We start from the raw sequence: 27,647 nt of genomic DNA, 5'->3' as shown, positions 1-27,647 counted from the left end.
AGAAATCCAGATGAGATTTAAAGAACCGTCGTTGCTGTACAACAACATAGGATCAACATCGTGTAAACCGTTACTGTCAAACACAAGAACTATAGAGTGTAGTACAGAAATTTCTTCAAGTCAATAATATACTTCTGAACTCGACAAAAAAGTCTGCAGTTTTGAACATATCTAAACCATAATTCCCATATAAAATGTCTTCCATGTTAAATACTAAGCCAAGATCTTAAACAACACTCGTCAAATAGATTCTAGGTTGTGTGTACAGTTGACATTACAGGAAATCAAGGGTCATGGATCCGACACTACAACCAAATCATCATATAAATGTGGCAAAACATCTCACTGGCAAGTTAACTTTTTAGACTAATTCAATTTTTTTTAAACGTGTATTTAATATGTTTGCAATTCTCGGACCATTGCTAAAATGCAATCCAGTTAAGAGGTTTTGTTTTGAACACTACAATCACTTGTGTTTTGACCGAAACATCTTTTGCAACCGGAATTTAAATGAGGGCGTGTTTGTCTGATGTTCGTATCTATCAAATTTGCCCACAAGTCGGATTGGTGATGGGAAGAAGTAATTCTTATATGAACTAAGACCCCAGAATACGTCATACTGATAACGATGTACAGTGTATTATAAACTTTTGAAAAACAAACAACTCTATTGTTAGCGTTAAATGCAGTGCACTTTTTAAATTATTTCATACAATAACAGCTTTGTTTGAAATCTAAATAAATGGATACATAAATATGATTAGTTTTTTGTAGACGAAACGCGCGTCTGGCGTACAAAATTTTAATCCTGGTATCTACGATGAGTTTTTTTTATACAGTCATATAATTTTTCTTGGAATGTAAGTATAAACCCTTCTCTAAAAATAGTCTGAACGACGATTGCATTCCAAACAAAATATTTAATATGAATAATTAAGTTTTTTTTACTTTTCTATCAATTCCATCATGTACAATAAATGACATTCAGTAACTACATGCAATCATTCTCTGAAACAGTGTCATTTGTTAGTATTTAACTTATATCTAGGTTCTGTCATTTGTTTACGATATGACTTACATATGTGCTTTTCCTGCACTCATTTGTGTTGTACTTTGTTAAGATCTAAATTATGCTATTGACTGACATGAAAATTAGGAAGGTTGAGTTCACTTAAAGGTACTTTAATCGAGCAAATATGTTAATGCGACTGTCACAAGACAGCAACCTCGCTAGTGCTTGCATTTATTCGTATCTGTGTTTATCCTTTTTAAGGAATTAAGAGATAATAGCAAATCTCCAGTAATCTACTTAAATTAAATAGCAACCTGTAAACTTTCCAAATGTATGTAGCAATATTCCAGCAGCGTCTGCATGTAGAGTATATAATTATCTGTTATATATAATCGATATGATATTCAATAGCTTGCGTTTATATTTCCTCAAGAGTTATTGCTGATTACAAAGAAACTACTGAAACACTTTTTTGGTTTTGTAATGGTTAAAGCCACAAGTTCTAAACGCTTACCCAATTTGTGCTTGTGGTTAACAACACAACGCAGGGGCGGATCCAGCAATTTATAAATGGGGGAGGGGTTCCTAACCCAGGATAAAAAGGGGGGGTTCCAACTATATGTCCCCATTCAAATGCATTGATCGTCAAAAAAAGGGGGGTTCCAACCCCCGGAACCCCCTCCCCCTTGGATCCGCCACTGCAACGATTGGCTCTTATGAAAAAGGATTTGATTACACTTCCGGTACACTTGAGTTTACCCTTAATTATTAAAGGGGTAGGTGTTGCTTTTGCTTATGTTTTTTTGTGTTGTATTCATGCCCTTAATTTTTCACTGTGATGTTTCTATTCATGATGGTCTTTTCTATTCTTTGTCCTGAAAAACTTGGGGTTTTCAATGCAATCTGAGTCATTATGTTAGCGTTAAAAATTTACATGTACCCGATGTTTAAAAAATTTGTTATGTCAAGTTACAGAGGAGAAATCACTAATCCGCTCATGTGTGATGCCTTACCACCATATATGTTTTATCATAAAAATAAGGAGATGTGGTATGATTGCCAATGAGAAAACTATCAACCCAAAGTCAGATGAAATGGATGTAAGCAATTATAGGCAACCGTGCGGCCTTCAACATTGAGAAAACCCTATACCGTATAGTCGGCTATATAAAGTTTAACCTGTTTTGACAGGAGTTACTTGAAGGGTGTCTCTAGCAGAAACGTAGCTTTATCTGAGCTTATGAGTTATCCGGGATTTTGGTGGGGTTCGTGTTGCAATGTGTTTTGTGGAGTTTTCTGTTTAGTCTTGTTTTGTTTTGTTTTTTTGCCATGGTGCTGTCTATCTTTTTTTTTTGACTATTGGTTCAGTTGTCCTCTGGGTATCATCTTACTTTGTTTAAGGAACTTGCGACTTTGTTTATCATTATGGAAAATCTGTGCAACACATGACGACGGATATTTTTCATTTATCCAAAATCCGTTGTCTTTTAAACGTTTATGAATATCACAGAATACGAATTTAAGCTGAATTTTGTTTGTTATGACCAACTTGCAATTGGCAAATGTCACTATGTGGATCGGTATTTTTTTATCCTTCTGGCTCAACTCGGATTCTGGTTGGTTCCGTGCTGCTCAATATTTAGTTTTGTGTGTAGTGTCGTTTTGTGGATTATTTTGTTTTTGTTTATTTCGTCCTTTTTTTGTTTGGACTGACATAGTAATGTCCGACTTTCTTCATCTTATGAATGTCGTGACCTTATGGTATGTTCTAACGTACTATACTGTCGTCACTGGGGCGACATTGACATTTAGTATACAAACTTGTTTTTGTTGAAGACCGTATGCTGACCTGACCTTTATTTTTTTAATTATTTATTTTTGGTGGGCGTTATTGTGTCAGTGTTGCAATGCGGTTTCATTAATATAAATCCCACACCTATTTTCTTTAATAATCATTTAGAAGATTCAAAAGAAATGGAGATTATATATGGTTGAAAAAGTTAATAAAATTTACATATAAAGTAAATTATTAGAAAATAGAAATGACATCGAATTGTTTAGTACATTTTACTGCACTTATTTTTGATTTGAATTGCTATGAATAAAAACACAAAAAAAAAATAACACAAAAAAAAACACGTAGTTTATGGACGTGATTATTTGCTCATATTATAAAAAAAAATGACTACTGTCTTTTCATTTCATTTAATCTATGTTTTATTTTGGTAAGTTCTCTCGAGAGTACCGGATGACGCCATTCCTGAACACGTGCCATATGCGCTGAAGTCAATATTAGACAAGTATAAGAAGGTTATGATAAAACCGTCATCAAGACAGAAACCCAACAACACACAAATGCCAAAACACGCCAGGATGTAAACATTACTATTTCATCAATAGACAAATTTCTTTACAATATGTCTATAGAAATGTTATGAAAAAATTTATCAGACTATCAAATAGTTGCCATACACACTAAATTAACTTATATGCAAAAAAGAAAAAATAAATTTTCAATTCAAGCGGGTCTGGGGTACACATTTTTAATCCTGGTATCTATGATGAGTTTATTTACCCCAACTCTAAAAGTGTGAATAATTTTTACAGAAACTGTCAAAGAACTTCCATTAACAACGAATTCCTTTAAAGTTAATCATATGAAAGTTGTATCACAGGCAGACATATAGAATCTCCCAGCAACCAACGATGGCCACTGAATTACAGGCTCAAGGAATGGCACATAAATAATTGTTTGTTTGGTGACGTTTCCTATTGCTGGTACACGAACGCACACAACCAATACGCAATTATAAGTACTTTCCACAATTCATTCAGTTATAGATTTATAAAAGTTTGATTCGAATACATTTATTTTTATTCTTTATATTTTCAAAACCATAGCACAAATCGAACAAGTGCGATTTTTTAAAAAGACCAATATTAATTTTAATTTCTGAATATCTTGTATATTTTTGTACATGTAAAATAATGGAAACGTCCATAAAAATTCATCTGCGGGGTACGGAAGTTTAGTTCGTGCCATGGATTTGCAATAAAATATAACCTAAAAAAACAAAAACAAGGAAAACGTTTTAAAGGCAAATCAAATCATCCTTGAGAATGATAGAATAAGAGAAAAAAAATACTGTGATTAATAAATCTATGTCATTCAAATTTTGTGATGGATCACATTTACAGAAATCCCGATAACATTCAGGAAGAAACTGTGGTTTTATCTTTGAAAAAACTGAGGTAAATATTTTCTTTAATATAATTATTATTTCATAATTTCACAATAAAAGTCTAAAAAGTTTGTTTTTAAGAAACTTGTACAAAAGTATGATAAGTTTTAAAATGTTGTTTTCAACTGTGGTTTTTATAAAAGTACTTGCCACTTTTGATAATTCAGCGCGATTTAACCTTTAAGTTGGAAACGAGAGGAACGACGGAAATATTGTTCACTTAACGTTTCACGGTTAATGAAAATAACAGACATAAAATACAAGGTAGAGAGAAAAGAAAAAGAAAAGCTATTCATTATGACAATGTTGATCTAATGAAATTTTGTAAGGTAGGATATCCATGATATGACACTTTGAGTCTTTTTATTTTTGCAGTTTTAAGTATCAATTGTGAAGAGATATATGTTAAAAATTAAATCAAAACTCTTTGAATTAATAAGATTTGCAGCCCCCGTACATGTGCGAAAAAATTCATCCTTGTGATTATTTCATGGTTTGCAATACAATCTGTCTAAAATTCTATCTTTAAACGTTAAGCTCCGACCATTTATCTTTTTGGTGTGGCATATAATTCTTTTCGGCCTTAATACAAAATAAAAAAAAAATTTGAATGGAAACAAACTATCGTCTCACTTCGTTTTTGAAAAAAAACAAGACCTATCACCTCAAAAACGAACATACATGATGAGGCAGCAGCCCGTTTGCGCCAATCGCTATTTTGGAGATATGTCATTTGCGCCAAATATTATTTTTCAACTGAATCAATTGCGCCAATATACGAAATTCATTTGCGCCTAATTACTGTACACATATTGATCATACAGAATAAATTAATCATCAATATATTTAGGTACTTTAATAAAAAGTATTTTCGTCAATTATATTCAATAAATGCAGTTTGCCTGCTAATAATGTTACCGGAAAAAGATTTCTTTGCTTCAAGAATGTTGTGAAAGATATCATCTTAGAAATGAATTTAATACTACTATGCATGTTGATTTTGAAGAAAGAATGCATGTCAACGTGAAGAGGTTTGAGGTTTTCGTTGCTTCAACAAGGTTGTGAAAGATATTATCATAGAATGAATTTTACTACTATGCATGTTGATTTTGAAAAAAGAATGCATGTCAACGTGAAGAGGTTTTCCAAGTTTTTACACATCCAAGGCAAGCCTTTGTCACCTTGGTTGGTCATGGTAGAAAAGTTTCAGATTTATACTAGAGGAGAGTTGTTTTAAGATTTAGATATTTCAGTATTACACCAGAAACTCTACACAAAAATTTACGACAAAGGGGATGATTTTTCTTTCCCTATTGTTAATTTTCCTTTTTTGGACGGTGATGTTCCTCTGGCACCATCTTACAGTGTTTATATACAGGGGCGGATCCAGGATTTTGGAAGGGGGGGGCGGAGTATGTAAAAAAAATTTGGACCTATTTTTGGCTAAAAAACATAAAATAAGTGTAAAATGCACTTTTTTAACGGTTCCAGATGTGGGGCATGTATATTTTATAGTTAAAGTGTAAAGGTTGATCATTTTTGATGCCGTATTCTCCCCATTAATTTTCTATTATAAAATGATTGGATGGATCCAAAGCTATGTACTAATATATTTAATGGGGGATTTGTCATTAAAAACTGGACATGGAAAATTCTCGTTTGCTGTAAGGTTAGTTAGCATAACCTCACAGATTTCTTGTTGAAAACAAGATATACGGCCATTCAATGAAATTTACAATACAACAGACACGAACAAAGACAAACTAGCAATTTTTATCCAAATGTTTGGTTGAAATGTTTCACCCAACAAGGGAAGTGAGGGGTTCCAAATCAACCAAAGGCTACGAATGAGTCTAAAATGACAACGAAGTTGTGAATGACGGTCGACAAATGGAGACTTAAAGGCCACACCGAGCAGGCAGGTTGAAGTCGGGCCTTGAAAAAAGTATTCAGCATATCAGTTCGGCGAAACAGACATTCCGGTCAGATATGGGATTTACAACATGCAAACCCCCGGCCCCAAAAAAATTACGCCCGTTTTTCATTCATCATGTTCATTTAATGCTCAATAATTCTGTTGAAAATCTTTGTTTCTAATAGCAAAAGAGTGGACAAGATTACCGGTATTGTTTTCAATCAAGGTACGGCCAGAATTTTTGTTTAAGGCAAAAATCAGGATCAGAATTTTTTTCTCTAAAATATCTCAGACTGCCCCCTCAAATCAAATGGTCTGTACCTTAGATTATAAATCTATCTAGAGCTTACTGACTGGGGATTATTATTCAGCAATATTATTAATGGGCTGGGGCGTGTGGGGTTAAAAATGTTTTCGTAGGTTAATATTGATGTGGAACTTTTTTCTCATGAGAGTGTAATAGAGTATTACTTTCTTGTGGAATTGTGAAATAGAAGTCAATACGTTCTTGCTCGATCCTTACTCGCTTTGAAGGTGTCATGCTTGTCATCCTCAGCCTAAGCAATGTGTTACTGTAATTTGAATTTCAAAATGACTGAGTGATGTTTTTTCGACGCACTGGTCAACTCCACCGTAGCGAATCACATGACTTTGACATAGTCAATAATATATTACAGTAAATACGAGAGAAAAATATCTTTATAAGTAATTAAAGAATTGTCGCATGAAAATTAAATACACGGGAAATGGCAAAGTTCACGAAGTCAAGTCTGATTAATTATTTTACTAAAAAAAAGTGCAAGCAAAAGGGGGGGGTACGCCCTCTACGCCCTCCTCTGGATCCGCCACTGATATATCCCAACTCGTTCGTTATGTCCGTGTCTGTAGTGACGTTTTGGATTTCAATGTGCGTAATCTATGTATTACTGGTAAAATATTCGTTACCACAAATTACTTAAAACCTTTACTAAATTCTTCCATAGATGCAAAGATTTGGTTTGCAAGTTTGGCTGTACCTGTAAAAAACTTATTTCAGTCGGAATAGCACATCCTAAATTTTACGGTGATGTTGTTTACCGAGCCCGGAAATTTATATACGATCCGGCTAAACTTATCAATCCTTTGAATAAATTTATAATAAAAGGTTACCAATTCAACATTGTAATTATTTAGATCTTTGAATATTGTTTTTATTGGTATAAATATTGATTGTGTTATCAGTGAATAAAAATCATACTAAATAGTTTTGTTATACAAATATGCACTTTAACGGTACTACAATCTGTCGATACCTTTATTTCGGCATTGCACGAGGTCATGTTTTTCTCTGACTGTTAATAACGTCTTTTACTAAATCCATTAGATGTTGGATGTGTACTGATTGATATTTTAGTCTTAGATACATGATTTTCTTTTTATTAGTTGTTATTGGCTTTGAACTAGCTACCAGTAACTGCGAGTTCTCTCAGATGTGTACTTAGTGTCCTTTTTGTTGTTAGGGATGAGGGATGGATAAATACCCTGCCACGTCAGGTCTGTGTTTATGTTTGATGATTTTCTGCTTTGTATCGATCTGATGAGTTAAGCCTTTTTCAACTGATTTTTATAGTTTGTTCTTATGTTGTGCTGTTACACCACTGTCCCAGGTTAAGGGGAGGGTTGAGCGCTCACAATCATGTTTAACCCCGCCACGTTCTTTGTGTGCCTGTCCCTAGTCAGGAGTCTGTATTTCAGTGGTTGTCGTTGGTTCATGTCTGTCATATTTTTTTTCGTAAATTGTTTTGTTATAAATTAGGCCGTTGGTTTTCTCAATTGAATTGTTTCATATTTTTCATGTCGGGGCCTTTTATAGCCGACTATACGGTATGGGTTTTTCTCATTGTCGAAGGCCGTATGGTTGCCTACAATTGCTTACATCCACTTTATTTGAACTTTGGTGGATAGTTGTCTCATTGGCAATCATACCTCCTCTCCTTATCTTTAATTTAAGGGTTCATTGACATGCATAGAGCATTTCAGCACTCTTCTTACTTGGCTATAAACTCAGACAATGTAATATTTTGTGTTTAATCTGAGGTTGTAATTCAATCAAGCAAATTTGTACAAAGTATGCTGTCCTGTTCAGACTTCTTTTGATGTTTAGGCTCTCAAGCGTCTCATATCTTTAGTTTTCCAAATTTTTGGGCACGAGTGCACCTGATGAAGATTGTCCCAAAAACACGTTATACTGAAAAAAAAATTGTATGGTTTATTTTAGACATTTGACAAGTTTTATTAACTTCTTTCATTATTGAAATAGTTTGACATTTTTAAACACGAACGTTACATTTCAGGTAGAGCCTGTCATATATTTCATTTTAGCTGATTAACGTGTTTTAAATGCAAATTGTGAACTAATTTACCTCCAAAAACATGCAGAAGATGGATTGAAATTGACAAATCATGAATTACTGCGATTGCTCATTTCTAATATATTTGGAAAATAGACAGGTACGAGGCTACACTTTTCTTTTTTCTTTCCGTGTTTTTGTCGATGGTTTTGTATTTTGTTCGTGCTTGTGCAAATTAAATTGTTAATTTGATTATGTCATATTTCAGAAAACGAAAATCAACTCATCTAAGGTATATGTGAAATGAAATAATTTATAAGTATTCTTAAATATCTGATTTCAGATGAAATGCTTTAGTTCCCAAAATTAGACTAGTTTTTTAATACTATAAACCTTCTATATCTAAATAAGTTGATAATAAAACAAAAAAAAATTAAATACAATGAAACTCGGCTACAGAAAAACACCAGTAGAGCAAGGCCTTATATTACAGTCTAAAAGAGAGTCTGCGTTCCTAGAAAACAGAAAGCCCCATATATACCGACAAAGGAACTACACTCATAAATAGATATTCGAATCTCCGAGCAGACTCCGTAAAAGACGAAAACAGAAAAACACTATCCTATGCAATGATTGAGTAAGAACCTACAATAGTATACCGATGGTGTTTTGTGTTCAAAACTCGTAAATCAATTATAACACACAAATCAAGATAAAATAACCGAGGGAATCACATGATCTCCAAACGAGGCGATACCAGGCCCGTTCACAGGTACGTACCTCCTCCTATTGCGAATCAAAACTCAGTCAACATGACTGTGTCGATAGGACACAATATGTAAATTTGCTGACGACTTTAATGGTATTGAAAGTTTTTAAAACCAGAAAATATACCTCTCGTCAGACGAGACATAAAAACGTCGTATCGGTCAAACGATTATTCGTGATGGTGACAATAAAACTTTTGTAGTGTCGATTTGAGTCGTTCATACTTAGGACAATGATAGAGTTGTTATGTTTTGTTTTTGGGAGTATACCCTTCTTAATGAACTCCGTATAGACAAACAAACAGTTTTCATCAACAGGTATCTATACATTAAGTTGCATGTCTAAAAATGTTGTAAATGAATTAAACAGTAACAATCAATGATATGTCATCATACGTCGATGGGGTAAACGTCAATGTGACAATAAACCAATGTTATGAATAAGCAACAAATCTGTAGTTTTTACCCTTTCATTGATGCCATATATCCATCATTACCATCTGACATTTTACCGGTTTTGATATGACCATAATTACAGTAGGTGTTCATTTCATACAAATGCTGATCTTTTATTGACATAAAGACGAATAATTTCATCCTTTCATGCATTCTTTTGTATGAAACAATCCAAGCAGTACGAATGCAACCCAAAATTAAGGTCACTTGCTTTCATTTCGTATAAATTTTCAAAAATAGCTTTCAGTTCCATATTTAAAGTCTAAATACAATGTATATATGACCTTAACATCGAATGATGGATGTGCAATGAATTCGCGAATGCATTACAGCTGAGGAGATGTTTATATTATGTGGATGTAATTGTTCGCATTCGCTTGGAGGTCATACATATTGAATTATTTTCACTCCATTGTTTGACTTTGTTTATCTGTACTTCCTTCGGTATTCTTCTTTTGTACCCCTTCTCATGATATCTGTCTCGACTAATTTATACTAATTTATACATGGACTCGTGGTATCTGCACTCACTTTGGTATACCACTTTGTAATTTAACTAATGACTCTTGATATAACAACTCATTCAAGTTTACTTCTTTGTACAATGACTCGTGATATCTAAACTCATTTGTCAATTGAATATTCTATTTTGTTAAATGACTCGTGATATTTCAACTCACATTAAGTTTACTTCTTTGTCCAATGACACTTGAAACTGTAATCATTTCAATATTCTATTTTGTACAATGATTCGTGATATATCAACTCACTTAAGTTAACTTCTTTGTACAATGACTCGTGATATCTGAACTCACTTTAATATTCTATATTGTACAATGACTCGTGATATCTCAACTCACTTAAGTTTACTTCTTTGTACACTGACTCGTGATATCTCAACTCACTTCAGTAAACCATATTGTAGACTGACTCGTGATATCTAAGCTTACTTCAGTATACTTCTTTGAACAAGGAGTCACGATATTTAAAATAACTTCAGTATACTACTTTGTACATGGAGTCACGATATCTAAAATAACTTTAGTATACTTCTTTGAACAAGGAGTCACGATATCTAAGATAACTTCAGTATACTACTTTGTACATGGAGGCACGATATCTAAAATAACTTCCGTATACTACTTTGTACAAGGAGTCACGATATTTAAAATAACCTCAGTATACTACTTTGTACATGGAGTCACGATATTTAAAATAACTTCAGTATACTACTTTGTACATGGAGTCACGATACTTATACTCAATTGATAAGACTACTTTGTACATGGAGTCATGATATCTAAACTCAGTTGAGAAGACTACTGTGTACATGGAGTCATATCTAAACTCAATTGAGCATACTACCGTGTACCTTGAGTCATATCTAAACTCAATTGAGCATACTACTGTGTACCTGGAGTCATATCTAAACTCAATTGAGCATACTACTATGTACCTGGAGTCATGGTATTTGAACTCACTTGAGTACACTATTGTGTACATGGAGTCATAATACCTGAACTCACGTGAGAATACTACTGTGTACTTGGAGTCACGGTATCTGAACTCACTTGAGTATATTACTGTGTACTTGGAGTCATGATATCTGAACGCTCGCGATAATGCTACAGTGTACTTGGAGTCACGGTATCTGAACTCACTTTAGTATATGGACTCGTGATATCAGAACACATATTTAATTATTTAAAAACGATTATGGTATCATGGTCAATTATTCAAGATTAACACAATGGTCATTTTTTTTAATGTACAACTTGAGTTAAATACCTCAGAAAACAAAACAAAATGCTTATAAAATGAATTGGTCGTGTTAGAGATCTATGAGTTATTAAGTTAACCTCCAAAGAATGCTTAACCGTCTGTTGGTGTTGTTTCTCGTTTCTCGTTTTTTATATAGATTAGACCGTTGGTTTTCCTGTTTGAATTGTTTTACACTAGTCATTTTAAAGCCCTTTAGGGAGCTACCATTTGATTTTTATGGGGGGGGGGGGGGGGGGGGGGTTCTAGGATGAAATTTGAAAAAAATAGGCAGGACAGGAGTTTTGAGTAAAAAATAAGGCAGGATGAGACACTTTGCAAAAAAAAGGCAGGATGACAATTTAGTTAAAAAAAGTCAAAATAAACTAGTAAAAAAAAAGGCAGGACCGAATAAAGTGAAAAATAAAAATGCAGGACAGAGATTACAACTAAAAAAAAATGCAGGACAAAGTTTTTCATCCTAGCCCCCCATAAAAATCTAATGGTAGCTCCCTTATAGCTTGCTGTTCGGTGTGAGCCAAGGCTCCGTTTTGAAGACCGTACTTTGACCCATAATTGTTAACTTTTTACACATTGTGACTTGGATGGAGAGTTGTCTCACAAGCACTCATACCACATCTTATTTATATTAACCGTACATGTATAAACAACATATAAGGACAAGAATCACACAAAGCAGTTTAAAGTAGAACAAAAATTACCGAACTCCAAGTTAAATAGGAGGAAGTCCATATAAACGTGACAAAATCATGTACATATATATTTAAGTCTCTTGTTTCCTTTAAACCGGTTCTAAGTGTAAAGGCCATCCTAAATCAAAATGATTTACAGCGTTCTGAAATGCAAAGGGTTTTCCAATATAAAAAGGAAATGTACAATAGTGTGTACGTAATCAAGGTTGTCTTGTCTGGAGGCGTTTTTTTAACTTATAAATATCATACTTGCTTTTTTAAATGTCAATTAAGAACAACTTGTTCGTGTGTAGAATTTGTAAAGTGCAAACTTATTCAGTTAACATCGCACACCGCAAAAAACGAAGAACCGTTTAAAACCGTTCTATTATGTAAGTTTATTTCCGAATGCAAAATGTTCCCGTGTCAACCAGTGACTGATACTTAATTTTAAAAATAATTCCTTAACATATGTAAAAGTTTTTACAGAAGAAAGTAATTATGTACATCTTTTTTTTTTTTACCTTATTGTTTTAGTTAAATGTAAGTTGTGTTGAAAATGGACAACTTACATCTGCATGAACTTAATTCCGAACATAGTTATATATACCTTTTTTGGCTTTTTTTCAAAATTGGGATAGATCAACTGAAAAAAGAAGTTGAAGTATGTTTAAAGCGTTCTTAAAATCTAAGAAAATTTCAAGTATCAACAATAAAGGTATTTCTTTAAGGAAGTTTCAGTGTCTCTATTTGGTAGTTACAGTTTAGTTCTGTAAAAGATCCAACATATCAACTTAGAAAATAGTAATGTGTTATGATTGCCAATGAGACAACTATCCACCAAAATAGAAAATAGTAATGTGTTATGATTGCCAATGAGACAACTATCCACCAAAATAGAAAAATAGTAATGTGCTATGATTGCCAATGAGACAACTATCCACCAAAATAGAAAATAGTAATGTGTTATGATTGCCAATGAGACAAGTTGAACTATCCACCAAAATAGAAAAGAATAATGTGATATGACTGCCAATGACTATCCACCAATATAGAAAATAAGAATGTGTTATGATTGCCAATAAGACAAATATCAACCATAGTCAAATGCGGCAGAATTATGCAACAATTGGTCACCGTATGGCCTGAAAGAAAATAATCCATCAGAATTTGTTAATGTAACTGGTTTTTACAGAGCATTGGTATACTATCTTTATGTTTTATATTTTTCAGATATCCACGGTGATGGAATTCAGTGGTTGGTTTATGGTGCTTTGCTTATTTGTACAGCTCAGACAAGGCATTTGTGGTTAGGTTTGCTTGGTTTCTTTCATTTAAAAAGATTATAAAACCTATTTCTATAAATCTATAATAGTGTGGTCTAAAAGTTACTTTCCAAAATATTAGAAAGGGAATGACAACAGCCCTTATTTGTCATCTGAAACGGCAAAAACATTGAAATTGTAAATTCCTTTCAGCTTATGTTATACTATCAAAAATTAAGGATGACATATATAGCCTGATTACTTTAGTACATTAATGTCATTTGCATTGTGACTAAGATGTCATTGAATATAATATTAGACATATTTGATCGAAGCCATTTTACACATGGTAATTGGTAACACGAGTGTTTGATAAAACCAAACAAGAACAACAACTTCAACCAGAAAGATATTTGACTCACATCATCATCGCAATATCTTTTAGGGTTAGGCTGTTGCATTTATCTGAATATAAAGAAAAAACATGTCTATAATGAGGCAATTTTGGCAGATTTCTCCAGATGAAAGCAGCTTTTAAACTATGTCAAGCCATTTTCATATTTATTCCATTTTCAATATATTTCTTAAAAGTTAAGAAGATATCTTCTAAACTAAATAATATCTTATAAACTAATTGAATTACCTTTCAGATTAAATAAAATATCTTATTAAATATTTAATAAATATAGATTATTAAACAGTTTATAAAGAAGTTTAAATAAGATATTCCATAAATTTGATTGATCTATTATAGTATATGATTTTCGAATTTAAGGGATTCAAGGAATTAATAAGTCATCTTAAATAACATAATTTTCCGTGATCAAATTATGTTCTTTCATACATATTTATTTTTATTAATTCGTCGTGTACGAATAATGCTAAAACATTTAAAGACGTTTGCGGGTTTAAATTTTTTTATCACTCGACTGTATAGGTCATTCGTTCATATTGTACTTACCGTACAAATGACAACTTTTAGATGATTTGAGGTGAGAGTTAGATTTCCACCAGAAATGCGAAAGATACCAAAGGGACATTCAAACTCATAAGTCGAAAATAAACTGACACCAACATGACAAAAAACGAAAAAGATCAGAAGACAAAAAACAGTATACAGAACACAGCGAAGAAAATTAAAGACTGAGCAACACGAACCCTACCAAAACCGGGAGTGGTCTCGGGTGCTCCGGAAGGGTAAGCTGATCCTTATCCACATGTGACACCAGTCGTGTTACTTATGTTGATAATTCATATCAAGTGATAAGGCATCATATAATATCGAATTGGCAATTATCTCATATCTTACCCTAAGACATCACTAAATAAAACAGTCAAATAGAAGATTTATCACAACGTGCCATAACATTTTATTCAAAACTGTATTCTCCCTTGATGTTGCTAAAATTTAAACGAGTAAAAAAGACTTTCATTTATTTACTCTCGATTTCAGCATATTGCGGAAGCTCTTACTATGACCCTTCATCCAATACCTGTTGTAGCGGAGTCTTGACCTCTAATAAAAACCAACAATGTTGTGGAAAGAAAGGCTACAAGCCACCTTATGAATCTTGCTGTAACGGAGTTGTTAACTCACCAGGTGGCAGTCATTGTTGTGGGTACAAAGCATACACCCCTCCATATAAAACATGTTGTAATGGTAAACTGAACGCTCCCGGAGGAACATACTGCTGTGGAAAAAAGGCGTACACACCACCATATTTGGTCTGCTGTAATGGAGTTCTTAACACACCAGGTAAAAATCTTTGCTGTGATAAAAAAACATATGATCCTGATTATGAAACGTGTTGCCATGGAAAGTTACACCCTCGAAACGGACTGTGCTGCGGATCTGTTATTTATAATCCGGAAGAAGAAATATGTTGTAGAGGAATTGTGCATACAAATAAACACAGATGTTGTGGTACAGAATCATATCATCCGTATTCTGAGCAATGTTGCTATGGCCGATACGTTAAAACACGTGGCTATTGTTAAAGAATAAATACTTTGCTAATATTAGTCATAGTATTCGCTGAAATATATAAAAACGATTGACAATTATTCTATTGATATCAAAAAACGAAAATTAAAATGTAAGTAAAAGTCTAAAGAATATCAAAGTACGGACGCAATTTGAACTCGGATGAACCCAAACATCTGATTGCTTGCAACTAAATGATACAGATTCTGATTTCTTGTAAATAAATGATACACATTTCCATCTCCCTGTAGACTAACTTGCAGTTGTTTTAATTTTTTGCGTCTAGTGTCAAATAGTTCAGTAGTTTTTCGAACTATAACCTTTGTTGTAGTGAAAGGGACAACTAGAGAAGAGAAATGTGATATGTCCTCTCCAAACGCAAGTTTATGAGATAAATAAATGTTTATTACTATGTCGGAGGCGACTGCGTGTAAAACAATCTGATGGACACCACCTCCGAATATGTCTTTCTACAAGAAGTCCAAGTAACCATACGTCCGAACTAATATGACCCTTGCCTGTATATACAGTATGCAGGGTTGACAAAATACCATTGCTAACAATTATTATTTTTTTAGTTCCTTTAGCAGCGTATAGACCTTTCCTATTATTCAACACCGTCTATTATGGTTGTTTGGTTTGGTCTAAACAGTTTTCATTTTAAAGCAAGACGTCATCCTCTTTTTAATTAATCCTTTCATAAAATTTTGGTAAATGTATTTTATACAATGTTTATATTATCAATTGTTTCAGCAGTCAGCTGAATGAATTGTTTTGACGGAATATGCTGGTTCGCAAAGCTTAATCAGAGGAAATACATGAGCTATTTAAAAAAAAAGTGGTAACATTTTTATTTTTTTGGTAAAAAAATATATGATACGGTTTGTCTGTGTGCTATTCAAAATATAGATAAAGGGTGGGTACTCAATCTCTCAGCTGCTCACTCCTACCACAAAAGAGTAAAAGTGTCTTTCTAAAAACAGCAATCCAAAAACGTCCAAGTTATTCAGCTTCTAAAAACAGCAATTCAAAAACGCCCAAGTTATCCAGCTACTTAAACAGCAATCCAAACTGTCTTAATCAATTCAGCTGCTAAAAACAGAAATCTATACCGTCTTAAATAATTCTGCTAAATACAGCAATCCAAACTGTCTTAAGTTAATTCAACTGCTAAATACAGCAAGCCAAACCGTCTAAGTTAAATTCCGCTGATAAAGACAGCAATCCAAACCGTCTAAGTTAATTCAGCTGCTAACATCAGCAATCCAAACCGTCTAAGTTAATTCAGCTGCTAAAATCAGCAATGTAAACCGTCTTAGTTTATTCAGCTGCTAAAAACAGCAAACCAAACGATCTAAGTTAATTCAGCTGCTAACAACAGCAATCCAAACCGTCTAAATTATTCAGCTGCTAGGAACAGCAATCCAAACCGTCTAAGTTAATTCAACTACTAAAAACAGCAAACCAACCCGTCAAAGTTAATTCAACTGCAAAATACAGCAAGCCAAACCGTCTATTTAATTCAGCTAGTGACATCAGCAATCCAAACCGTCTAAGTAAATTCAGCTGCTAACATCAGCAACCCAAACCGTCTAAGTTAATTCAGCTGCTAAAATCAGCAATCTAAACCGTCTTAGTTTATTCAGCTGCTAAAAACAGCAATCCAAACGATCTAAGTTAATTCAGCTGCTAACAACAGCAATCCAAACCGTCGGAGTTAATTCAGTTGAAAAAGACAACAATCCAAACCGTTTAAGTTAATTCAACTGCTAAAACAGCAATCTAAACCGTCTTAGTTTATTCAGCTGCTAAAAACAGAATACCAAACTGTCTAAGTGAACACAACTTTGCTCGAGTAAGTTCTAGTTACAAACTTTGTACAGCTACATCATGAATTTATGGACCAAAAATATACAGCCAAAATGTAACATTTAGATATTGTTTGAATCATTGACACTGAATTGTACCCTCGAGACAAACAGTCCATCAACAGGAGAGCAAAAATCGTTTAAAACAAAGTTTAGTGTGCACGACACAAGTTGAACTTGAACAAGTTATGTACGTCACCAAACAATTGAGAAGCCATATTCATCACATATTTTCGAGCTTCGAAACCAAAACCATAAATGAACAGAGAATTTCGCCCAAAACGTCTATTTAACCTTTTTTACGGGGATTTAAAACAGGTTTATAACCGAGAGAACATTACGAAAACTTATCGGTGAATTTCACGCTGTCTTATTTGCAATGATGCAAGGATAACTAAAAAATAGTTGAACGCACTTCTGCTATAGACGTTAAATTATATTTTAAATTGTTGAGAAAATAGTCAAATGTGTTTCCAATTGATCCTCTGAATTTTAATATTGCAAAAAGTTAATAAATGTCTGTGCTAGTTTTAGTTGCTTATTATGTTAGGTTATTGGCTGGCTTTTACGCAATATCTCCGTATTTATATATCTATCAAATTGTGTTCTTATATGCTCACAAAACATAATACAAAAAATGTCCAAAACTTCAGGTATATAAAAAAGAATAATGCCTGTGCAGGGGCGTAGCTACCTTCTTAATGAAATGGAATCACAAACTAAAGGGCGAGGGGTCTGGGGTCGCCTAAAGCCCCAGTACCCTGATAGGGGGTCAGGGAAGACCCCGGAAGATCCGCATATATAGAGTTTCAAAACAATCACAACCATGTTAAAAGTTGTACATTTTTGTGGGTTTTTTGTTTGTTAAATAATTGTGTAATTTCGAGTCAAATGAAGACTAAACATTGTCGTTTGCGTTTTTTTGTACGCCGTGAGAGCTTTTAAAATCACGGAGACTTGTTCCATATGCTAGTATTTGTATTGAGCAAAGTAGATGTATAAACTTGAAACAAACAATAAACATAAACACAATACTATATGTGGAGTTTCTGTTAGAATAAACATCTTTGGATACCAAATACTTGGTGGACACATTCTCCAATATTTTGCTGAACATATGTATTTAGATGTTTAAAAATTCTGTGGGTAAACTCTACAAGAGAGAGATAGGAATTTCTAATTTTACGCAGTTAGGAATTCTCGAAGTTGAAATTAATGAACTCTTTCAGAGGGAATGGTACTTTGATCACGATCTTTTCATGATCTGCGTTTGTTCATTATCCAGATAATTAACAAATACATGTGCATTCGACCAGTTGTATGGCAATATCTAGATGATAACAGTGAAGATACGTGTATTGAAAGTTTGGTGTTTCTTTCGAACAAGAATCAGCAGTTTATTGTCCGACTCCGACAGACAATTTATTATAAAATTGAGTGACCAAATAGTCCAGTAAAACGAGTTCGAACTAACAATTTATTTAAATGCTTTTACAATCAACTATTCGTATAGCCGGCCCATATAGAAACGACTTCGAATTATAGAATCTATATAAAAGATGTTTTTTTGTAAAATAGATAAAAACGTAATACATGTACTGGAAAATGTGTACTTTCTTTGTAATAACAGCAGTTCCAACTTCTCATCTACTAGTATACAGAAACTATTGATTGGTCGAATGGTTATTAATGTCCAGTAGCTAGTATTACATGCACACCAGGACAAGAATATGTTGACGTGTTGTGGAAATGAAGTATCCGTGTTGTCAAGACCTACATACTTGGTCAATTTTGAACTAGTTCACAAGGTAACAGTCATTATTCCCGGATCGATACGAGTTGAAGAGTCTTCGTTCTAGTAAGATGTGTGCTTTGGGGCGAAGCGGAAAATAATAATTTTCAAGTTTTTTTGTTAACTCTAAAGGGATTATGTTGGTTTTTTTTGCACTCATGGCGAGTATACGGTATGGTTGTGGTACCAACAACTATGTAGCTGGTTTTTTCTAGACAATGTCCGTAATATAAAAAGTTCCGCCATGTTTACACCATTTGTAAGTATTTATCGTACACATACATGTCTTACAGGATTAAAAATTTCATTGCATATGCATTTCTCTTGCTTTTATTCTTTGTGTAGTTTTTTAAATGCAGCCAAGGCTCCATGTTGAAGACCGTACTTTTGACCTATAAAAGTTTACTTTTAAAAATTTTGACTTGGATGGAGAGTTGTCTCATTGGCACTCATACCACATCTTCTTATATCTATATACATAGAAAGACTAATTCCTATAAGTTAACTTTGTTCCCCTCTCTCTCTCTCTCTGGTTTTTGTTGTTGGTGAAAACGACGTGGATGCACGTGCTGTCATGCCTCCGGGTAGCTACGCCCCTGCTGTGTATACTGACAACTTAAATAAAAAAACCAAACCAGTGATAAAACATGATTTTTTACTAATAATGAAAATATACCTGTAAAAGTAAAGGTTTAATGTTCGCAAGACCCAATACTTCAAATTATTTTGAAATCGCGTACAAGTTTTTGAAAATAAAGTTTGTCTCATCTCCTCTTACCTTATTTAGATCAAGCTATTTTTCTAGCGCTGTTTCATACGAGTATTTTTTATCGTAAGAATTTTTCTGAAATGAGTCACAGATGCTAATGAATCAATCAGCAACCATATCATACATTTCATCTTAATTTCTCGACCTTAACATATATCATGAAACCTGAAAATTGAACTATTACAGCGGCTCATCCCTACCGCTGATTACATATATATATAGTAAGTGCCCCCTTCTCCACCAGTCAGCCGATTCAATTCGATTTCCGAATACAGAACCAGTGACTCGTCGATAAACTCTTTGCATTATCATTCACACATGTTTTGGATGGAAATATTCAGAAACTACTATTACAGTAATCGCGGGTATAGTACAGCTATTGGTATGGGTCTGAAATACGATTTATTGATTGGTTGGTGTTTGCTTAAACGAGTGGCAACGAATACGAAAATCTCAAAGCGTTATAAATAAGTTGTCACACAAAAATCAAAGATTTGTACTATTCAAATCCTTGATAAAATCAATAACATATACCTTCATATAAATAACCGGAATCTAGAGGACAATACACAAGCGAGACAAATCAAAAGAAGCTTGCTTTGAAGGTTATTGCTCATCCTTATGTATTTTTAGATATGCCAATTAAAAAATGCAAATGAAAACAACTTGACAGCATAATTGATATTTTAGTTTTGAAATAACTGTACTATATTGTCCTACTAATTTGACAATAAAATTTATGAGAATGGAAGAAATTAAGAAATATGTTTTTTTTTGTTAATTTATTGACCTAATTACCCCTATATTACCTTTGATGTCATTGACTTTTTGATCTCTTCAACAAGATTGTTATTTTTAAAGTACATACAGTGTATGTACGCTTGCTAAAATCAACTGTAATCTGTATATAACAATGAGGAAATGTCGTATGATTGCCAATGAGACAACTATCCATTAAAATTCATATGAAGTGGATGTAAGCAATTATAGGCAACCGTACGACTTTCAACAATGAGAAAAACCCATCACGTGACAGTATATACAAATAAGGAGATGTGGTATGATTGCATAGTCGGCTATAGAAGGCCCCGACCTGAAAAATGTGAAACAGTTCAATTGAGAAAAGTAACGGCCAAATTCATAAAAACAATTTACGAAAAACAAATATGACAGACATGAACCAACGACAACAACTGAACTACAGGCACATACAGAATGCGGCGGGGTTAAACATATTTGACAATGGATAATTGACAATTTTGGTCACGATGACTTATTTGTAAATATATCTTTGCTGAACATTTTTGCGATTATAGTTTCTGTCTACTTATAATAGTTTCTTGAAAAAACTTAAAAATGTAATAAAAATAGGCTTTTAAGGGCAATAACTCCTATAAGGTACCAATTGACGAATTCGGTCATTAGACTTATTTGTAGAAGAACTTTGCTGAATATCATTGCTGATAAAATTTCTGTTTATCTATAAAAGATATAACCAAAAACTTCATAAAAATAATTATTTCAGGGGCAATAACTCCAAATTGGGTTGTCCGATTCGTCTGAATATTCTCCGGCAAATAGATCTTGACCTGCTGATAATTTTACCTGATGTCAATTTTGCTCTAACTGCTTTATTTTTAAGATACAAGCAAAAAAAACTGCACTTTACCCTATGTTCTAAAAAACACAAACTTTATACTAATTACCATATTAAAGATCATTCACCCCAAAATTGGTTGAAATCGGTTCAGTAGTTTCAGAGAAAAAGATATTTCAAAAAGTTTAAGACGACGACGACGACGACGACGACGAGGGACGCCTAGCGATGGCAATAGCTCAACTGGCACTACGGGCCAGGTCAGCTAAAAAAATGAATGGACAACATTTGAACACTTAAAAGGCAATGTGTTTGGTCGACAATAAAAATCTAGTAAAACCCTGCAATGTGGTCAAGCACCTATCCAGAGTACAATGGTTAGGGGAGACTATAGCTATTTAAACCTAGCTTGCAATGTGGTAAAGTGTTTGTTCAAAGTACAATGGTTAGGGGAGGCTAGTCAAACCGTGCAATGTGGTTAAGTGCCTGTCCCAAAGTACAATGGTTAGGGTAGGCTAGTAAAACCGTGCAATGTGGTAAAGTTTCTGTCCCAAAGTACAATGGTTAGGGTAGTTTAGTTAAACACTGCAATGTGGTAAAGTGTCTGTCACAAGGACAATGGTTAGGGTAGGTTAGTTAAAAACTGCAATGTGGTAAAGTGTCTGTCCCAAAGTACAATGGTTAGGGAAGGTTAGTTAAATACTGCAATGTGGTAAAGTGTCTGTCTCAAGGACAATGATTAGGGGCGGTAAGTTAAACACTGTAATGTGGTAAAGTGTCTGTTCCAAGTTAAATGGTTAGGGAAGGCTAGTTAAACCCTGCCATGTGGTAAAGTGCCTGTCTAAAGTACAATGGTTAGGGGAGGGGAGTTAAACCATACAACGTAGTAAAGTGTCTGTCCAAAGTACAATGGTTAGGGGAGGTGAGTTAAACCCTACAATGTAGTAAAATGTCTGTCCAAAGTACAATGGTTAGGGGAGGTGAGTTAAACCATGCAATGTAGTAAAGTGTCTGTTCCAAGTACAATGGTATGGGGAGGTAAGTTAAACCCTACAATGTAGTATAGTGTCTGTCCAAAGTACAATGGTATGGGGAGGTGAGTTAAACCATGCAATGTAGTAAAGTGTCTGTTCCAAGTACAATGATATGGGGAGGTAAGTTAAACCCTACAATGTAGTAAAGTGTCTGTCCAAAGTACAATGGTATGGGGAGGTAAGTTAAACCCTACAATGTAGTAAAGTGTCTGTCCAAAGTACAATGGTGTGGAGAGGTGAGTTAAACCATGCAATGTAGTAAAGTGTCTGTTCCAAGTAAAATGGTTAGGGGAGATTAGTTAAACCATGCAATATAATAAAGTGTCTGTCCAAAGTTCAATGTTTAGGGGAGGTGAGTTTAACCGTACAATGTAGTAAAGTGTCTGTCAAAAGTACAATGGTTAGGGGAGGTAAGTTAAACCCTGCAATGTAGTATAGTGTCTGTCCAAAGTACAATGGTTAGGGGAAGTGAGTTGAACCCTACAATGTAGTAAAATATCTGTCCAAAGTACAATGGTTAGGGGAGGTAAGTTAAACTCTACAATGTAGAAAAGTGTCTGTCCAAAGTTCAATGGTTAGGGGAGGTAAGTTAAACCCTGCAATGTAGTAAAATGTCTGTCCAAAGTACAATGGTTAGGGGAGGTATGTTAAACTCTACAATGTAGTAAAGTGTCTGTCCAAAGTACAATGGTTAGGGAAGGCTAGTTGAACCGTACAATGGTTAGGGGAGGTGAGTTAAACCCTACAATGTAGTAAGTGTCTGTCCAAAGTACAATGGTTAGGGGAAGTAAGTTAAACCTTACAATGTAGTAAAGTGTCTGTCCAAAGTACAATGGTTAGGGGAGGTAAGTTAAACCCTGCAATGTAGTATAGTGTCTGTCCAAAGTACAATGGTTAGGGGAGGTAAGTTAAACTCTACAATGTACAATGTTGGCGATTGTCCAAAGTACAATGGTTAGGGGAGGTAAGTTAAACCCTGCAATGTAGTATAGTGTCTGTCTAAAGTACAATGGTTAGGGGAGGTAAGTAAACTCTAAAATGTAGTAAAGTGTCTGTCCAAAGTACAATGGTTAGGGGAGGTAAGTTAAACTCTACAATGTACAATGTTGGCGATTGTCCAAAGTACAATGGTTAGGGGAGGTAAGTTAAACCCTGCAATGTAGTATAGTGTCTGTCCAAAGTACAATGGTTAGGGAAGGCTAGTTAAACCGTACAATGGTTATGGGAGGTGAGTTCAACCGTACATTGTAGTAAAGTGTCTGTCAAAAGCACAATGGTTAGGGGAGGTAAGTTAAACCCTGCAATGTAGTATAGTGTCTGTCCATAGTACAATGGTTAGGGGAGGTGAGTTGAACCTTACAATGTAGTAAAATGTCTGTCCAAAGTACAATGGTTAGGGAAGGCTAGTTAAACCGTACAATGGTTATGGGAGGTGAGTTTAACCATACAATGTAGTAAAGTGTCTGTCCAAAATACAATGGTTAGGGGAGGTAAGTTAAACCCTACAATGTAGTAAAGTGTCTGTCCAAAGTACAATGGCTAGGAGAGGTAAGTGGTAAGTAAAACACCAAATGTGGTAAAGTGCCTGTCCCAAGTTTAATGGTTAGGGAGGGTTAGATAAACACTGCAATGTGCTAAGAGCCTGTCCCAAGAACAATAGTTAGTTGAGGGTTAGTTTAAATCTGCATAATACATTTTCAGTTCCAGTTAAGTTTAAAGCTTTATCCCACACCATCTTTTGTTCATAAGACTTAAAATTTGACTTCCAACAGAAAAAAAATCTACCTATAAAAAAAATAATGGGGAATATGTCCATGGGACACAGATGATGCCCCCGCTTGCATATCATATAAAGTTATAAAGGGACATTACTAAAGAACGGTAAAAGTGACGCTACCCAAATTTGTACTTGATCCGAGTTTTGTGGTAATAAGTATTGTGTATAAGTTTCATAACAGTTGGTTGAGGCAAACTAAAGTAAGAGAACGGAAACGAAAAATTCAGCAATTTTTACATTTGTAAAGGGGCATAACTCTAGAACAGTAAGAGTGACACCACCAAATTTCAAACTTGATCTGTATTTTGTGGTAATAAGCATTGCGTATAAGTTTCATAACATTTGGTTGAGGCTAACTTAAGGTAGAGAACAGAAACCAAAAATTCAGCAATTTTTCCATTTGTAAAGGGGCATAAATCTAGAACTGTTAAAGTGACACCACCAAAATTCAAACTTGATCTGTATTTTGTGGTTATAAGCATTGTGTATAAGTTTCATTACATTTGGTAGAGGCAAACTAAAGTTAGAGAAGGGAAACGGAAAATTCAGCAATTTTTCCATTTGTAAAGGGTCTCAAACTAAAGTTAGAGAACGGAAACCAACTTTGGGACGTACGTATGGACGGACAAGGGTAAAACTTTATACCCCTCTGCTACGGCAGGGGTATAAAAATAACACAGCAACTGAAAACCTTTGAATGATAAATATCATTTTATGTATAAGTTCCTTCTAATTATGCAAACCTACCACAAATCTGGCTGATGTCAGTTACATTACAAATTACAAATGATTGTACTAATGTAAAATCCATTGATGGATATCACTATTATGTCCTGAACAGACACCTATCGAGATAAGTGAATAATTCTGTCCAAAATCTTGGCAGAAAATAATAATTCTGTAAGTTTCATCAACTTTTATTGCATCATTTTTGTTTGATAAATATCATTACTATTTACAATTCAAATTATAAATTACTAAATTATACAATATGTATGTATGCCATGGATTTCTACTATTTGTGATACATTTTAGATAGCTTGAAGCATTAAGATAAATTCTAATTACAGGTGTCAATCTGACTTGGCTTTAATTTGATATTGACCAAGGCTATAATTAATTATATAATATTGAACAGATTTTCAATTATAACATAGTTTTCATTTTCACAAACTGAGCTTACATAAAATATAACTGAATTCATACTTATGAAGACTGCAATGTAAGTAACATCAAAATGCATAAAAAATTATACAAAATATTTTCTTTCAAATAATATTTCATTTAATCTTTTAGATATGTTTTTAGTAACATCAAAATGCATAAAAAATTACACAAAATATTTTCTTTCAAATAATATTTCATTTAATCTTTTAGATATGTATAACTATGTGGGTTCTGGAGTTGTGATCCCTTTTCTTTTCTTGTGCAAAAATCTAGAAAATAAAATTCTGGAATCCTTTTTCATTCGAGACATAACCTCCTTTATAAGTTCTTGAATCTACCGCTCATGTTAAATCAAATTACTTCCTGGCAAACGTCATGGATCCTTCCTTATGCATCCCCTTTCTACCTCTGTCATCACTGATACAGAAGATGGTATATAGGGTATATATCATGTGACAAATGACAGTAACCATTCACCAGAGGCTTCAAGAATGGCTCACCTGGATTGCTTTGGTTGAAGAAATATATCAAGAGAAAACTAACCAATCAGAACAAAAATTGCATCTGGCAGCAATGTTATTTCAGTATCTTTTGTAGAGGGCCTCCCAATCATCAATCCTGTAAAATTTCAAAACCCTTCTGGTATAGTTTTGGAGGAGAAGATTTTAGAGAAATTGATTAATCTGAATCAAAGGTTGGCTCTAGCTGCCCTGTTTTTGTCTGATCAAGAACCAAATGAGAATTTGTAGGGGAACTTTTTTTTTTTTACATCATTCCAGCTAATATAAGTATGGTATACATTGGCCAAGTGGTTTCAGTAAATAAAAATATGAAAAATTACAGACATTGACGGACCTCAGGTGATTGCAATAGTAATGGAATACTGGTGTTCTTTCATTTCATTTGTCCACTTAAACAAGAAATTTTAATATTTACTCCTAACATAATATGTAAATGTACTTCATATTAATAAGAAATGGGAAGTTGAATAAATAAATGCAAGTAACTTATAACATTATATACTAAGGCATATAACATTGAAGAATAATAATTACCAGTATATATCATGTATATAATTAACAAGTCTAAATTGAAAACAACATTCAAACCTATGATTGGGTTAGATAAAAACCGCAATTTTTATATGTGTGCATGCAAAACAAATTTCTTGGTAGAGGGGTTCAAATACAGCAAAAACAACATTTTCCAAAAAATTCGTAAGGGTTCCGCGGAACCCAGTGTCTCGCCTACTTTTGCTGTTAATTGCAGGCTCAACAAAAATGAGGAAAAAACAAAAATAAAAATATTCCTCTCTATACTATCTTTTGATTGTAAGTAGCTTCTGTCCAAGTTTGGTAAAAATCTAGGATAATTTATGAATCTAATAAATGTTTTAAAAACTTAAACTGCAGACTGTATGTAATGTTGACTGGAAGAAAAACTAAGTCCATTTATAAGTAAAATACGGAAAAAATGGAACAAAATTTTATCAAAATTTCCTTCTAGATACTAGCTTTTGATCATAAACAAGCTTCTGTCCAAGTGTGGTACAAATCCAGGATAGTTTAAGAAAGTTGTTAAAATTTTAAAAACTTTAACCACAGAGTGAATGTAATGTTAACTGGCAGAAAAAATGAGTCCATTTATAATTAAATACGGAAAAAATGGAATTTTTTTTTTACAAAATTTGCTTTTGAATATAATCTTATGATCATAAACAAGCTTCTGTCCAAGTTTGGTAGAAATCCAGGATAGTTTAAGAAAGTTATTAAAATTTCAAAAACTTTAACCACAGAGTGAATGTAATGTTTCCTGGCAGAAAAACAAAGTCCATTTATCAGTAAAATACGGAAAAAATGGAATTTTTTTTTACAAAAATTACTTTTGAATTTAATCTTATGATCATAAACAAGCTTCTGTCCAAGTTTGGTAGAAATCCAGGATAGTTTAAGAAAGTTATTAAAATTTCAAAAACTTTAACCACAGAGTGAATATTTGTGGACGCCGCCGACGACAACGACGACGACGACGATGACGACGCCGACGGAATGTAGGATCGCTATGTCTCGCTTTTTCGACAAAAGTCGAAGGCTCGACAAAAACCAAAAAGTGAAAAAGTATATTTTAACAAAATGCATTTGACTAGCAGGTCGAACAATGGATGTTCTTAAACCCTTCTGACTGCCATGGCGATTGCCAAATGTATATAATATATATCTAAA

Source organism: Mytilus californianus, unplaced genomic scaffold (genome assembly GCF_021869535.1).
Source record: "Mytilus californianus isolate M0D057914Y unplaced genomic scaffold, xbMytCali1.0.p SCAF_5, whole genome shotgun sequence".
Taxonomy (NCBI): domain Eukaryota; kingdom Metazoa; phylum Mollusca; class Bivalvia; order Mytilida; family Mytilidae; genus Mytilus; species Mytilus californianus.
This window is presented reverse-complemented; position numbering follows the sequence as displayed.